Source organism: Saccopteryx leptura, chromosome 2 (genome assembly GCF_036850995.1).
Source record: "Saccopteryx leptura isolate mSacLep1 chromosome 2, mSacLep1_pri_phased_curated, whole genome shotgun sequence".
In the NCBI taxonomy this organism is placed as follows: Eukaryota; Metazoa; Chordata; class Mammalia; order Chiroptera; family Emballonuridae; genus Saccopteryx; species Saccopteryx leptura.
In genome coordinates, this window is record NC_089504.1 from 4294104 (window position 1) to 4307100 (window position 12997).

General features: G+C 46.0%; 1 protein-coding gene across 4 annotated transcripts in view; it reads left to right on the forward strand.

The window, feature by feature from the left end:
- Nucleotides 1-267: 267 nt before the first annotated feature.
- SETX (senataxin) overlaps nt 268-12997 on the forward strand; it is a 79589-nt gene continuing 66859 nt past the window's right edge. For 2 of the 4 annotated variants that reach the window (XM_066366798.1, XM_066366795.1), the window contains exons 1-2: nt 8130-8336; nt 11076-11187. The gene's annotated coding sequence lies outside the window, so the exon portion shown is untranslated. Of the gene's footprint in view, nt 340-8129; nt 8337-9388; nt 9496-11075; nt 11188-12997 lie in introns of those variants that run through there. The other 2 variants (XM_066366796.1, XM_066366799.1) reach the window with 2 other exon arrangements.

Consider the following 12997-nt stretch of genomic DNA (forward strand, 5'->3'; position numbering starts at 1 on the left):
TCTAGGGCCAGTTCTACCTGTCTCTGTTGCAAACTGTATCGGTCCTAGGAAGGAGTGCAGCTCCCACGTCAAGGGGCTGGACGAGAACCGGGCCCATTGTTCCAGATATGCACCCCACTTGGTCAAGGTGGGAGTCTGCACCACCCCACTTTGAGGACGTGTAGCCCAAGAACGAAGCCAGCCTTTGACCGGATACACGGTCTTCACTGTGATTGGCTGTGTCCCTGTGATACTTCACGGCCAGGCGGCGTACGTCGCTGCCAGCTGCTCCAGAGCGCCGCGGACCTCCTCTCCCTGCGGATGGATTTACTAACCCTTTGGCAGCGCCCAGTTTATCAGGTATGCTACTACTGGATACCATAATGGCCTTAGGGGCCGCATCCCCAAGCCGCCCACTCCACCCGGGGCTGCGTTTCCAGGGGGCATCTCCCAGCACCACTCACCTCATCCTGCCTACCCTGCTTGCTGCGCCACTTGTCGGGGTCCAGGGGCCCCTTGGGAGGGGTGATGCCGAGGGAAAAGAATGTACGCAGAGCCGACGGGCGGGGGCGGGGGGGGGGGGCGAGAGGGTTACAGAGCTCATGTGCATTTTATCTTTTAAGGCCAGTTTTACACAGTGCAGAAGGGATTCGCGGGTGCGCTTCCTCCTGTTCAAGTTAGCAACTGTAGATAAGGCAGCAGGTTATATAACTGTGGGAGCAACGGCGCATGCGCTCTCACTCCTGGGTCCGGTCCTGTGGCGTAGCTCCTGTGCGGATACCCGGGGCTCTAGGGGGGTAACAGGACCTCACACCATCTTTCTATATATTGATACAGACTCCCATTAGCACATTCTGCTCCACTCCTCCCAACACTAAACGTTCTTGTTCCTCGGGGCTGCTTTGGGCTCTTCGCGAGCTCCTGATGCCTCGAAAGAATTTGTACACGCTGCTGCCTCCCAATCGCGGAGCTACAGGTCACATTCTCCCCGGAACTTCAGAATAAGAAATTCATCAGCCGACTTGCCATCTCCATTTAGTTGTTTTACATGTCGAGTTGAACGTGTTACAAACAACATTTCAGTCGCCCACACAACTCAGTCTGCCACCCATCACAGCTTTCTCATTCCCACCAGTGGCGACACTTTCACTTAGTGGAAGTCGGAAAGCTAGGAGTCATCCATCATCCATCCTTGCTGCTGCTTCTCCCCTGGCAACGGCCATATCCAGGTTCATTAGCAAACCCCATCAATCTGCCTCCAAACCCCTGGACTCTGCCCCGACCGTCATCTACCGTGATCTGGGACATCAGCCTGTCTGAACTGCCGGGACCCTACTGATGACGTATTGGCCCTCCGCCAATCTCTACTCCCCACAGCTCCGAAATTGCTCACATAACCACCCTCCTTAGAATCCTTGAAATGGCTTCCACTTGCATTTGTTGCCGGGGTCCCGCCCCCCGGGTGGATCCAGGGGTCCCACAGGAATGGACGGCGTCAGCAGGGAACGAGTGAGAGAGACGAATTCTTTTTAGCTCATCTGCCAGGCATCTCTGCTAATGGCTAGTACAGCTTTATTTTTATACAGTTACAATCACATGGTATGCAGAATACATTGATTAATAATTGTTTTTGCTTCAATATGGGTAAATATTTCAGGAACAGATGAGTACATTTCTATAAGCTATAAAACAGGTGGTAAGCCATTCTACGTACAGTTATACATACTTGAGCAGCAACAACAATATTGATGTAAGCTTCTAAAAGGTCAGTATTGATTAATAACTCTACCTTACCTAATGGCCTATTGTCTAGTAAAATTCTGTTTGTCTACTATTTTCATATACTAGTTAAGTTCTAACTTTGTTTTTCTCAGAACGTTCCACTACCTGAAGGTCAGGTATGTAAGAGGAATGGAAAGTTTTTCTATTCTTCTATTATATGAAAAGGCTAGGAAGGTAAAGTAATGGATTAAGTGAAAGCTGAAAGGTGCTTTTGTGTATAGTTACTGTTTCCTACCTATTCATAAGTCACAATCTATTTTTCCCTAATATGATTTATTGGAGGGAGTTTTCCCACAGACTTAGCCCCTTTCTGGGGATATCATAGCCAGCCTCCTATGTCTACAAGCCTAGGCAAGGGGGTATATAGGCTTTTCTGTGGAATTTACATCTTCTGTCTCATTTCCAGAGAAATTACTGCGAATCTGCAAGAAAAGCATGGTGCTATTATCCCTGTGCCATAAATGATAGCACACACACCCAGAAAAAAAGGGGGGGGGGACCAAATGAATCCAACAAGTTCAAAAGGGGGAAGTATCGCTGCGCCTCTTCTTCTTTTCTGTGACTGTGTCAACCAGCAGCTGTTGATCGGCTTCTGACAATTTGTGTCATAGTGTCTACAAAGATTCCACACCATCTTCCATCACTTATCTTTGTGACACTATTTCAGGCCCCTGTTCCCCTCACATCACACACAAAATGTTTTCTTTCAATTTTATTTTGTATTTGTTTCAGGTGTACAGCATAGAGCTTAGATAATTACATACCTTACAAAGTATTCCCCCCTCAGTATTCCTAGTACCCACCTGGCAACATACATACATATACTATAACCCCTCTGCTGTACTTACCTCCTTGTCACTATTTTGTACCTGCCAAACTGTACTTCTTAACCCCTTTATCACCCAGTCCCCCAACACCCCTTCCCTCTGGCAACCACCAGTTCTCTGTCTGAGTCTTAGTACAAAAAAAAATTTTTTAAGAAAAAAAGGGAAACGCATTAGTACAATCCACCATGTTAATAAAGAGTAAAAACTATTTGCATTTGATAAATTCCAAATCCATCCAATAAAAATAGAGGGTAGTTCCCTCAACCTGATAAAAGGCATTGATAAAAAAAAAAAACCCTGCAGCAAACATTTTTATTGATTGATTTTAGAAACAGAGGAAGGGAGGGATGGAGGGAGGGAAGGAGGGAGGGAGGGAAAGAGGGAAGGAGAGAGAGAGATTCTTGTCCCACTTATTTCTGCATTCTTGGTTGATCCTTTTATGTGCCTTGACCGAAAACTGAACCTACAACCTTGGCATCTGAGGATGATGCTTTAACCAACAGAACTACCTGGCCAGGCAAACATAATCTTTAAAAATGAAACATTAAAATGAGGATGCCTACTCTCAACACTTCTCAGCATTATCTAGTCAGTGCAAGAAAAGGAAGTGGACCTACATGGATTGGAAATAAAGATCTAAAACTTCTCTTATGCACAGATGATTTGATAATGAATGTTTGAAACCCAAAAGAATTTATAGAGAATGTACTGGAATTAATTTATCCATGTAGTAAAGTTGCTAGAGACAAGATCAATATATAAAAAATCAACTCCATGTCTATATTGGTGGCAAACAAAATGAAAAGTATTGCCTGACCAGGTGGTGGCACAGTGGATAGAGTGTTGGACTGGGATGTGGAGGACCCAGGTTCGAGACCCCGAGGTCACCAGCTTGAGCGTGGGCTCATCTGGCTTGAGTGGAAAAAAAAAAAAGCTCACCAGCTTGGACCCAAGGTCACTGGCTCCAGCAAGGAGTTACTCGGTCTGCTGAAGGCCCACGGTCAAGGCACATATGAGAAAGCAATCAATGAACAACTAAGGTGTTGCAACGAAAAACTAATGATTGATGCTTCTCATCTCTCTCCGTTCCTGTCTATCCCTCTCTCTGATTCTCTCTCTGTCCCTGTAAAATAAATAAATAAATAAATAAAATTAAAATGTCCCTCATCTGTTTCCTTAAAAAAAAAAAAAAAGAAAAGTATTAAGTAAATCTGTATTAAATTTCTGTGCTGACATAACAAATTGCCACAAATTTAGTAGCTCGAAATCACACAGAAGTGCCTGACCAGGCGGTGGCGCAGTGGATAGAGCGTCGGACTGGGATGCAGAGGACCCAGGTTCGAGACCCTGAGCTCGCCAGCTTGAGTGTGGGCTCATCTGGTTTGAGCAAGAGCCCACCAGCTTGAACCCAAGGTCACTGGCTCTAGCAAGGGGTTACTCAGTCTGCTGAAGGCCCACAGTCAAGGCACATATGAGAGAGCAATCAATGAACAACTAAGGTGTTGCAAGGCGCAATGAAAGACTGATGATTGATGCTTCTCATCTCTCTCTGTCCCTGTCTATCCCTCTCTGACTCATTCTGTCTCTGTAAAAAATAAATAATTAATTAATTAAAAAAAAAAAAAAAGAAATCACACAGAAGTATTGGTATCTTGCAGTTCTGTAGGTCTGGAGTCCTTACTGTTAAGTCCTTTAAAAAAAATGGTCAAAAGACTCATGAAGATAATTTATAAAGGAGATAAACTAAGTCCCAATAAGCCCACGACAAGACGTTCTACATCATCAGATAGCAAGGAAATACAAACGAGGTGCACTTCTAACCCACTGGGACGACTGAAGTTTCAAAGGTTCCCAATCGGAAGTGTAGACAAGGCTGTGGAGCAAATGGAATCTTGTACATTGCTTATAGGAATGTAAGATGGCAAAATCACTCTGAAAAATGGATTGTAAATCATCATGATGTTAAATACACACTTACTCCAATCCAGAAATTCCACTCCTGGATACTTATCCAAGTTAAATGAAAACACATTCATTAAAAGACTTGCGCAGTAATGTTCACAACAGCTTTCTTTGTTATAGCAGAAAACTTGAAACCACCCAATATCCATTGGTAGGTAAGTGGAAAAAACAAATTCTGGTATACTCATTTAATGATATCTACTCTGTGATAAAGATGCATTGCTGATAGATACATACAACATCTATGAACCTCACACACACACTTCATGGTGAACAAAAGAAGACAGACAAAAGAGTACATAGTGTCTAATTCCATTGATACAGAGTTCTAGAACAGTCTAATGAATCTATAGTGATAACAGTGCTAGAAATCAGATCAGCAAGCCCAGGCCAGTTGGCTCAGTGGTAGAGCATTGGCCCAGCGTGTGGATGTCCAGGGTTCAATTCCTATCAGGGCACACAGGAGAAGCGCCCATCTTCTTCTCCACCCCTCCCCCCTCTCCTTTCTCTCTGTCTCTCTCTTCTCTTCCCGCAGTCAAGGCTCCAATGGAGCAAAGTTGGCCCTGGCACTGAGGAGGGCTCCATGGCCTCCGCCTCAGGCGCTAGAATGGCTCCAGTTGCAATGTAGCATCACCCCCTAGTGGGCTTGCCAGGTGGATTCTGGTCAGGCACATGCAGGAGTCTGTCTCTCTGCGTCCCCACTTCTCACTTCAGAAAAAATACAACCCCCCCCCCAAAAAAAAACCCAAGACAAAAAAAAAAAGCAATCAGACCAGCATTTTCAGCTGGTGAGTGTGGAGGAAGGGGATTTACTGCAAAGTAGCCTAAGGGCACTTTTTTGGGGTGAAGAAAATGTTTCAGATCTAGATTGGAGATGGTTACACGAAATTATGTTGTGAAAACTCCTCAAACCATTCACTCATTCACTTCAAATCTGCTTGTTTTATTGTGTGTTATTGTATATAAAGTATATAAAGTTAACAAAAATTAATAGACTATGAAGCAAATAGGATGAATAATGATGAAATCAGTAGAAATTATAACAAAAATCAGTTATTCATGAAATAGAAGAGATCCATTTCAAATAGAAATAATGGGTAAATGGGCTTTGGAATTGTTGATAATCCAAAAATTGATGAGGAGTGATCAAACTGGAAAAAGTACTGGCAATTTGATATAAAATACTGATTTATAAAACTCACAATTTGAATATAAAATTACAACATCTATGACAACTTGGTAATAAACGTGTCATGAATTCTAACTATTTAGGTTAAGTCACAACACCAGAAAGTCACAAACCTTACAGTTCATATGTAAAAAAAACCCAAACAACTTGAATTTTTCTTTAATTTGGGAATCCCAAAAATTAACATGACATGATCAAACAAAACCATTAATTTGAAACTTTCATAAACTCTTAGTGAAATTTCATCAAACTTGCTCGAGACAAGACTGAATAATCTCTGCATTTTCTGTAGAAAATGATCTTCAACCTTATTGTTGAGGTAAAGTATATAAAACCAAAATACATAACGTTTTTAGAGTTGTTTGCAGTTTATATATACTGTATTTTCCCTTGATTTTTAATTATTTTGGGTTTTTCCATTTAAAATTTTGTAATTTCTACTTTTCATTCCAAATAATTATTAATTTTATTCCCAATTTTGTATTTATAAATTTTACTGCAGTATTTTTAAGAACATCTCAAGCTGTTTAAGCTTTGGGCTCTACAACTCCAGACTATACCTTGTTCAATCTCGGGGCATAATGTTGAGTGTAAAAAGCCATTTTCAGAAAAATGCATTCAGTATAATTTCATAAAGTTAATAAGCATGCAAAACTTAAAATATTGCTTCCAGATTAAAAAACAAATGTGGTAAAATGATCAGGCCCATGGAGGGCTCAGAGGCAGGATGAAATTATGACTGTCGTGGGACCTAGGCATTTTTTGTTCCAGGGCCACTTTCTTTCTTAGGAATATCACAAATCATATTTGATAACCATATTGTTATAAACAAATACATTGCTAAATAGTAGACGATGTTCAACCTAAAATTTCACTTCTGTTTGTATTTTATAGGAAATTAAAACATATTCATGTGTCCCTAGCCCAGGCTACCCGTGTCTAGTGAAGTCCGTCTGTTCAGTATTCAGGGTAATATTGTTCCTGACATTATGTGATGAGCAGCGTGGCATTTTATACTATTCTTTCATATCTGCTTTAATAATGTATGTAATACATGCTGCAAGGATATACATAAAAATGGTTCTCACAAGGAAAACAGAAACTCAGGTGAATTTTGCCACCTTGTTTCTCTCTCTCTTTTTTTAAGTTTATCTTCGGTCGTCACCCTGGTCTGCAGTTTTTCTGGTATTACATCAAAATATTTAAAAAGGGAGGGATGCGTGTACAATGTATAACACAGTAGCTCGAGTGTGAAACGGGTTTGTCCCTTTTCTTATGTGAACACTTCAATGGCGTCTGGCCACACTCGTCCACGGCATGGAACGATCTAGAACTAGAAGTGAGGAGAATAACGGTTTCCGCCTAGTGCTCTAACGTCAACCATCAGGTGGGCTCATTACCATAACGGCCCCTTGGCCACGCCCCTTGCCGGAAGCTTCTCACCCCCCAGTCCTCTCCGAGTGTCGCTGCCTGCTTCTCATTCTGGGTCCAGGGCGCTCCTGAGCGAGACCACCGTCGAGCGCCCTGCTGGGGCGGCCCGTCTCGGCCTCCTCTTTCCTTGACATCATTGATCCGTGTTAGTAATTATTCGTTGTTTTTATTATGTCTTCTCTATTAGAGTAAAAGCTAGGGGTGGTTTTTTTCTCATGGAAGTCAGGAGTAGGTGGTGGGTAGGCCTTGGGATGGGAGGCAGAGGCCATGGAGCCGTCCTCAGCGCCCGGGCCAACTTTGCTCCAATGGAGCCTTGGCTGCGGGAGGGGAAGAGAGAGACAGAGAGGAAGGAGAGGGGGAGGGGTGGGGAAGCAAATGGGCGCTTCTCCTGTGTGCCCTGGCCGGGAATCGAACCCAGGACTTGCACACGCTGGGCCGATGCTCTACCACTCCAGGGCCTACCCCAGTTGGTGGTTTTTTACTGTGATAGCTGGGATTGCTTTTCTTTCAAATACTTATTATAAATGTATCCCATTTATGAACTAGGAAGCCTGTGGATTCCCCCCAAATTGCAGTACTTCGGATAATTTATTTTTTTGGAATACCAAGTATCTCTATTCCTCTGGTTACAGGTTGATTACATACTAGTGAGGTCTTTTTAAAGGAAATCAAAAATAGGGGGGAAAAAATTCCTTCGCGCTCCGTAGTATACGCTCCTGAAACGCCTGAACCGGAGAGAACGGAAAAAGCACAGGGCGGAAGAGGCAGCAAGTTGGGCGCCCCCGGTCCATCGGAGGTTAGGACGGCCGGGGCACATCACCCGGGGGAAAGAGTCCTGGGCTGGGTCAGCGATTACTCCGGGGGCGGAACTCCGCCCCCAACACGCAAGCACTCCTGATTGGCCAGCACGGCTCCCCGGAAGTGGTGCCCGTGCCAGGTGTGTCGGCCTCCTCGCGGAGTTCGAGCGCGTCTTCCCGCAGGCCCCGCCCCTCGGCGCACCAAAACAAAGTGGCGGCGGGACGGGGCTTGCGCGCAGGACCCGGCTCTCCGCTGGCGGCGCGCGCGCGGGTTGGGCGGCGCGGTGCAGCCTGGCACTTCCGCCCTCGGCCGACGGTGGAGCGGAGGTTTGGAGGTGGGCTAAAGCGGCCCACGCGAGGCCGCACTGGGTGAGGAGAGCGGCGGGCTGGAGGTCGCCCGCGTGCGCGCGGGCTCTCGTGGACCAACTTTCGTGGCGCGTGGGGTCCGGGCAGGCGGACGGGCGGGTGGGGGTGGGGCGGCGTGAGCTCGGCTGCTCTCCGGAGGGTCAGGGCGCTGCAAGTGGGAGCGCCCCTACAGTGTCTCGTGGGTCTTCCCTTGGTGCCGCCTGCACCCCAGTGTCCCGGGCTCTGGGATCCCCTTCTCTTCCTTCCTGGGTGTCTACCGTGCGTTATCGTGGGAGTTACTTTGGGTTTGGGCGTTGTGCCATGTCTTTGGGGATAGGGGCGCGTGGGGGGTTGTGGGGATATTCTCGCTGCAGAAAGTCTGGTGCCCTCTCGATGCCTCTGCATTTCTCCTGCTCCGGGGGTCTCCCTTTGGAGAGGGTGCTTCTCCCTAATGTCCACCTGAACCCTCCCAGCTCCACCTGAAGGTGATGGAGCGCTGACAACCAGCCCAGGGGGCTTTGCCTGCCCACCCCACCTTCGATGTGCCAAAGGCTGACACGGCCCAGAAGGATCCAGGCATAAGGCTTGAAGGGAAGAGGACTCTACAGTCAGGAGGAGTTTGACGTTTAAAGTGACAGAGATGAGTTAGTTACTGACGATCATAGGACTGATCATACCTGCATTTGCTCACTTGGGGAATTTTTGACGAAGTGCTTCGCTGGTCCCTGCGTGGGGCCAGATCCAATAGGATGAATACCTCCCTCCTTCCTGGTAGAGGCAAAGCGCAGTTGCACCATTTTTTCGTGTTACAGTGATATGCTATAGTAATTAAATATATAGAAATATAGGAAAATACAGAAAACATATAGAAATAAGTAACAACATAATATTAAAAGCTGTTAAAACAAGTGAATAAGGCTACACTCTCTGGGTGGGAACTAATCTAGTATGTAGGGATATGATAGGCAAGACCATGCCCTCTGCGCAGGCTTCATGTGACAATTCTGTAGATTAACACCTGTTAGGAGCTGTATACCAGAAGGGGTATTTAAGTTGAGGGGGCCCCTGTCGTCCAGACTCCAACATTGAGCTCGGGTCATCTCCATGCCGCTCTGACCAAGGACAGCCGAGAGGAGCACATCGACGGGGCCCTTAAACTGTACCCATGAACCCCATAGGATCTGTTGAGTACTAAACTGCTTGTGTGATTCTTGCAACTAACGTGTGTCGGTCGAGTCTTTCCTCTGGTGGCTATTGGTTTCGGCACTGATAAGTAGAATCCTCATAGCCTCTGCAAGTGTAGTCTTGAAGAGGCTGCCAGCCCTGCTGTAAGTAGGAGTGTCCTACTGCACAGGGCCGTGGAATCAGGGATGCCTGATGGATGTAGACCTCGGGCTCTACTGGCACTCTTTATTACTTGTGCCTACAGCAGTGATGGGCAATCTTTTGAACTTAGTGTGTCAAAATTCGCCAAAAAACCAAGCATAACTCGAGTGATGTGTCACTTCGAGAAAAAACCATAATTTTGTGATATTTATAGTTTAAATAACCAAAATGTATAATTGTAATATATAACTATTTAATAAACCAAAAACTATTTAACTTACCTTGCTTAGTGACTTCTTTGTTCATCTGTCAGTTGGTTTCTTTTGTTGGTCTTGATATTATTTAACTTGTGTGGGGTGCCGTGAACTAAGATAAGTGAGGGGGGAGGGGGAATTCTTTAACTAACCTGCCTGTTAGTGACTTTTTTGTTGCTGAATTTCATTGGCCAAATCTTCAGTTGAAGGTTGGTATTTTGAACACTTCAAGCCCAAGCAAGCGCTCCTAACTTCATCTGTCAGTTTCTTTTGTTGGTTTTGATAGGCAGAGAATAAGGTCTCTCAAAAGTATGTAGAGGGAAAAATTGTGAGTAAAGCCATTGCTGTATTTTTCAGGGTGCTAAAAGTGTCTGGTAATCAGTTCCAGGCACTCCAAATTTCCTGTTCGTAGTGGCACTCCTCTTGATTCTCCAAGCGGCACCTTTCCAGATTCTCAAGCTTTGACTTCAAGTTGACAAACACCTGAGCCCAGATGCTGTCTTGAAATTCTGCAAGTAGCATCTTATGTAAATTAAGATGACTGCCGCTATTTCTAATGGCGGGAAACGGCACCCATAGCACAGGCCCTCGCCTCTCCCAGCCTCCCCTCACTTATCTCAGTAATGATGGTCAATTAGAAATCCGCGACACCCCAGAACTGTACACTGGATGATGGTTGCTGTGGTTATGTGGTTGCTGGTGATGGCGATCACAGGGCCCCAGAGATGTGTCCCCCGCGGCATTCTGCTGCTCCCTGCTCCCTGCTGGAAGTGAGGTCAAAGATCCCCTAACGGCCTAACTGGAAGTCCCAGAACTAGACGCTCTGTGCCGGAGTTCTGTTTTGGCTTACAGACCAGAGTGTCTGCACTACAGCAAATGTTTTCTCCTCGGCTACTGCAACTGGCCGTGCAGGAGCCGAGGATGAAACGTCCTTCTCGGCATGTGGCCCCATACTTCTCTGGTATGTGGCAGCATGTCATCGAAAATGGCTACGTGTGTCAATGCTGACACGTGTGTCATAGGTTTGCCATCACGGGCCTACAGTCAGGGTTGACTAACCTGACTGAGTGAGCTTTTTCATCAAATGATAACATCTGGCTCTACTTAATAGGATAGATACCAAACTCAGGTAAGATAAGAGTGTAAAGACTGCTTTATCCATTTGTTTGTGTTTTTTCCTCAGAAATGTTCTTTTGGGGCCAAAGTCTGGGTGTATCCTCGCCTATTCACCAATAAGCCCAGCAATCTCGACTGAGAGGATCACATCTCTGTGAAGCATTAAACCCTTAACTCAGGTAATTATTTTTTGATCAGATGTTTAATAGGACACTTATTCAGTTACTTAATATGTGCCGAGTTATACAGAACAGATCCTTGTGCTCCGGGTTCAGAATTGCTGAGAATCGCAACTCAGCCCAACATGGAAGTGCAGCGAGAGAAACATACAAGGTCACCAAAGGCAGGCTGGGGGAGGAGGGTCAGCCAGCCCCAGATGAGGTGACACTGATGACACTTGGGGCTGGGTTAGCTGCTCATGAGCAGTTCTTAAATCTGGCTTTAATCAGAATCGTAGGTGGGGTTCTTTTAAAGAATAGAATCTGCATATTATCAGTAGAATTTAATGTGTTGTTTTTTTAACTTTTTGTGGTGAGTGTGATGTACCAGACGGAGGTGTGAAGGTTGAGTGCTCAGAGCCAAACACCCTGAAGCCCTGTAGAGAGAGCAGGTGAGAGGGAGTGGCAGGGGGTGATGCAGAAGCCGGGCCCTCCTGTGTGGTGAGCTCAGAAATGGAGTTTTATCCCAAACTGGAGGAGTCGTGTGTGCTTTCCAAGGCCAGTCTTTTTGTTTGCTCTTTGGCAGCATTTTGGAGGAAGAGTTGGTGGTGGATCCAAACAAGAGGCAGAAGAACCCCATTTAGGCTTCTGTAATCCAGGCAAATCATAGAAAGTTCCTAAATAAACTAAGGCAGTGGCAGTTTTGCTGAGAATGAAGCACAGTTGTGATTGAGGAGGTGGACTCTGGAACTGAGATGGGGGCTGAGGGACAGAGAGGATCGGGCAATGTGCAGGTTCCTGGTTTGAAAACTGAAGGGATCGTAATGCCCTGAGCATAGAAGATGCTGCATTTAAGGGAAGGACGTTCTCTTCTGGTTCTGTCTACTCTGAGGTGCCTGGCAGGCGAGCAGACTCACTGCAGTTGGTACTGACTCTGTGTAGGGCCTAGGCTCTCGTTTACTGAGTAGCTGAAATAGAGGTAAGCATTACATTAAGAGGGTTACAGACATTCTCAACTCACTCTTTCGGGTTGCTTCCAAATAGGTAGTGGTTGAAGCAGTGGTTTGAATTAGTTCACCCAGAAAGAGCATAGTAAATGCAGAGGTTAGAGTCCTAAGGACAACTGTGGGAGTTTAGATATCTGCACAGACAAAAAGGAAGAGGTGGTTGTGAAGGAGACTGAGGAGAGGAACTGAAAGGAGAATGGTGTGTTTCCTTAGGTAAGAAGTGCATTGCCAGCAGTTTCTTGTTTTTTTCCTTTTACACATTACAAAATTTAATCTGTATTAGTAACATTTTATCCATCACAATTTTTCTTTTTAAAAAAATTTTTAATTGAATTTCTCTGGAGGACTTTGGTTAATAAAACCATGCATATTTCAAGTGTACAACTTAGTAAATACATCATTGCATTCTGTGTTAACTGAAAGTAGTCTTTTTCCGTCCCCATTTATACACCCCTTGCACTCCTCCATCCTCCTCCACCCCTCCCCCCCTCCTCCTCCCTCCTTTCCTCTCCCCTCCCCCCTCCACTCCTCCCCCTTCCACCCTTTTCCCCCTCCTCCACTCCCTCCAACCCCTTCTCCCTACCTTCCTCCACCACCCCACTGCCCTCCACCCCCTCCACCCCCTCCACCCCCTCACCCCTCCTCTACCCCCTCCACCTCACCCCTCCACCCCCACTCCACTCCCCTCCATCCCACTCTACCCCGCTCCACCCCCCCACCCCCCTCCACCCCCTCTATACCCGCTTCACCCCCACCCCCCTCAACCCCCTCCACACTCCTCCATCCACCCCACCCCCTCCACCGCCTCTATCCTGCTTCTCACT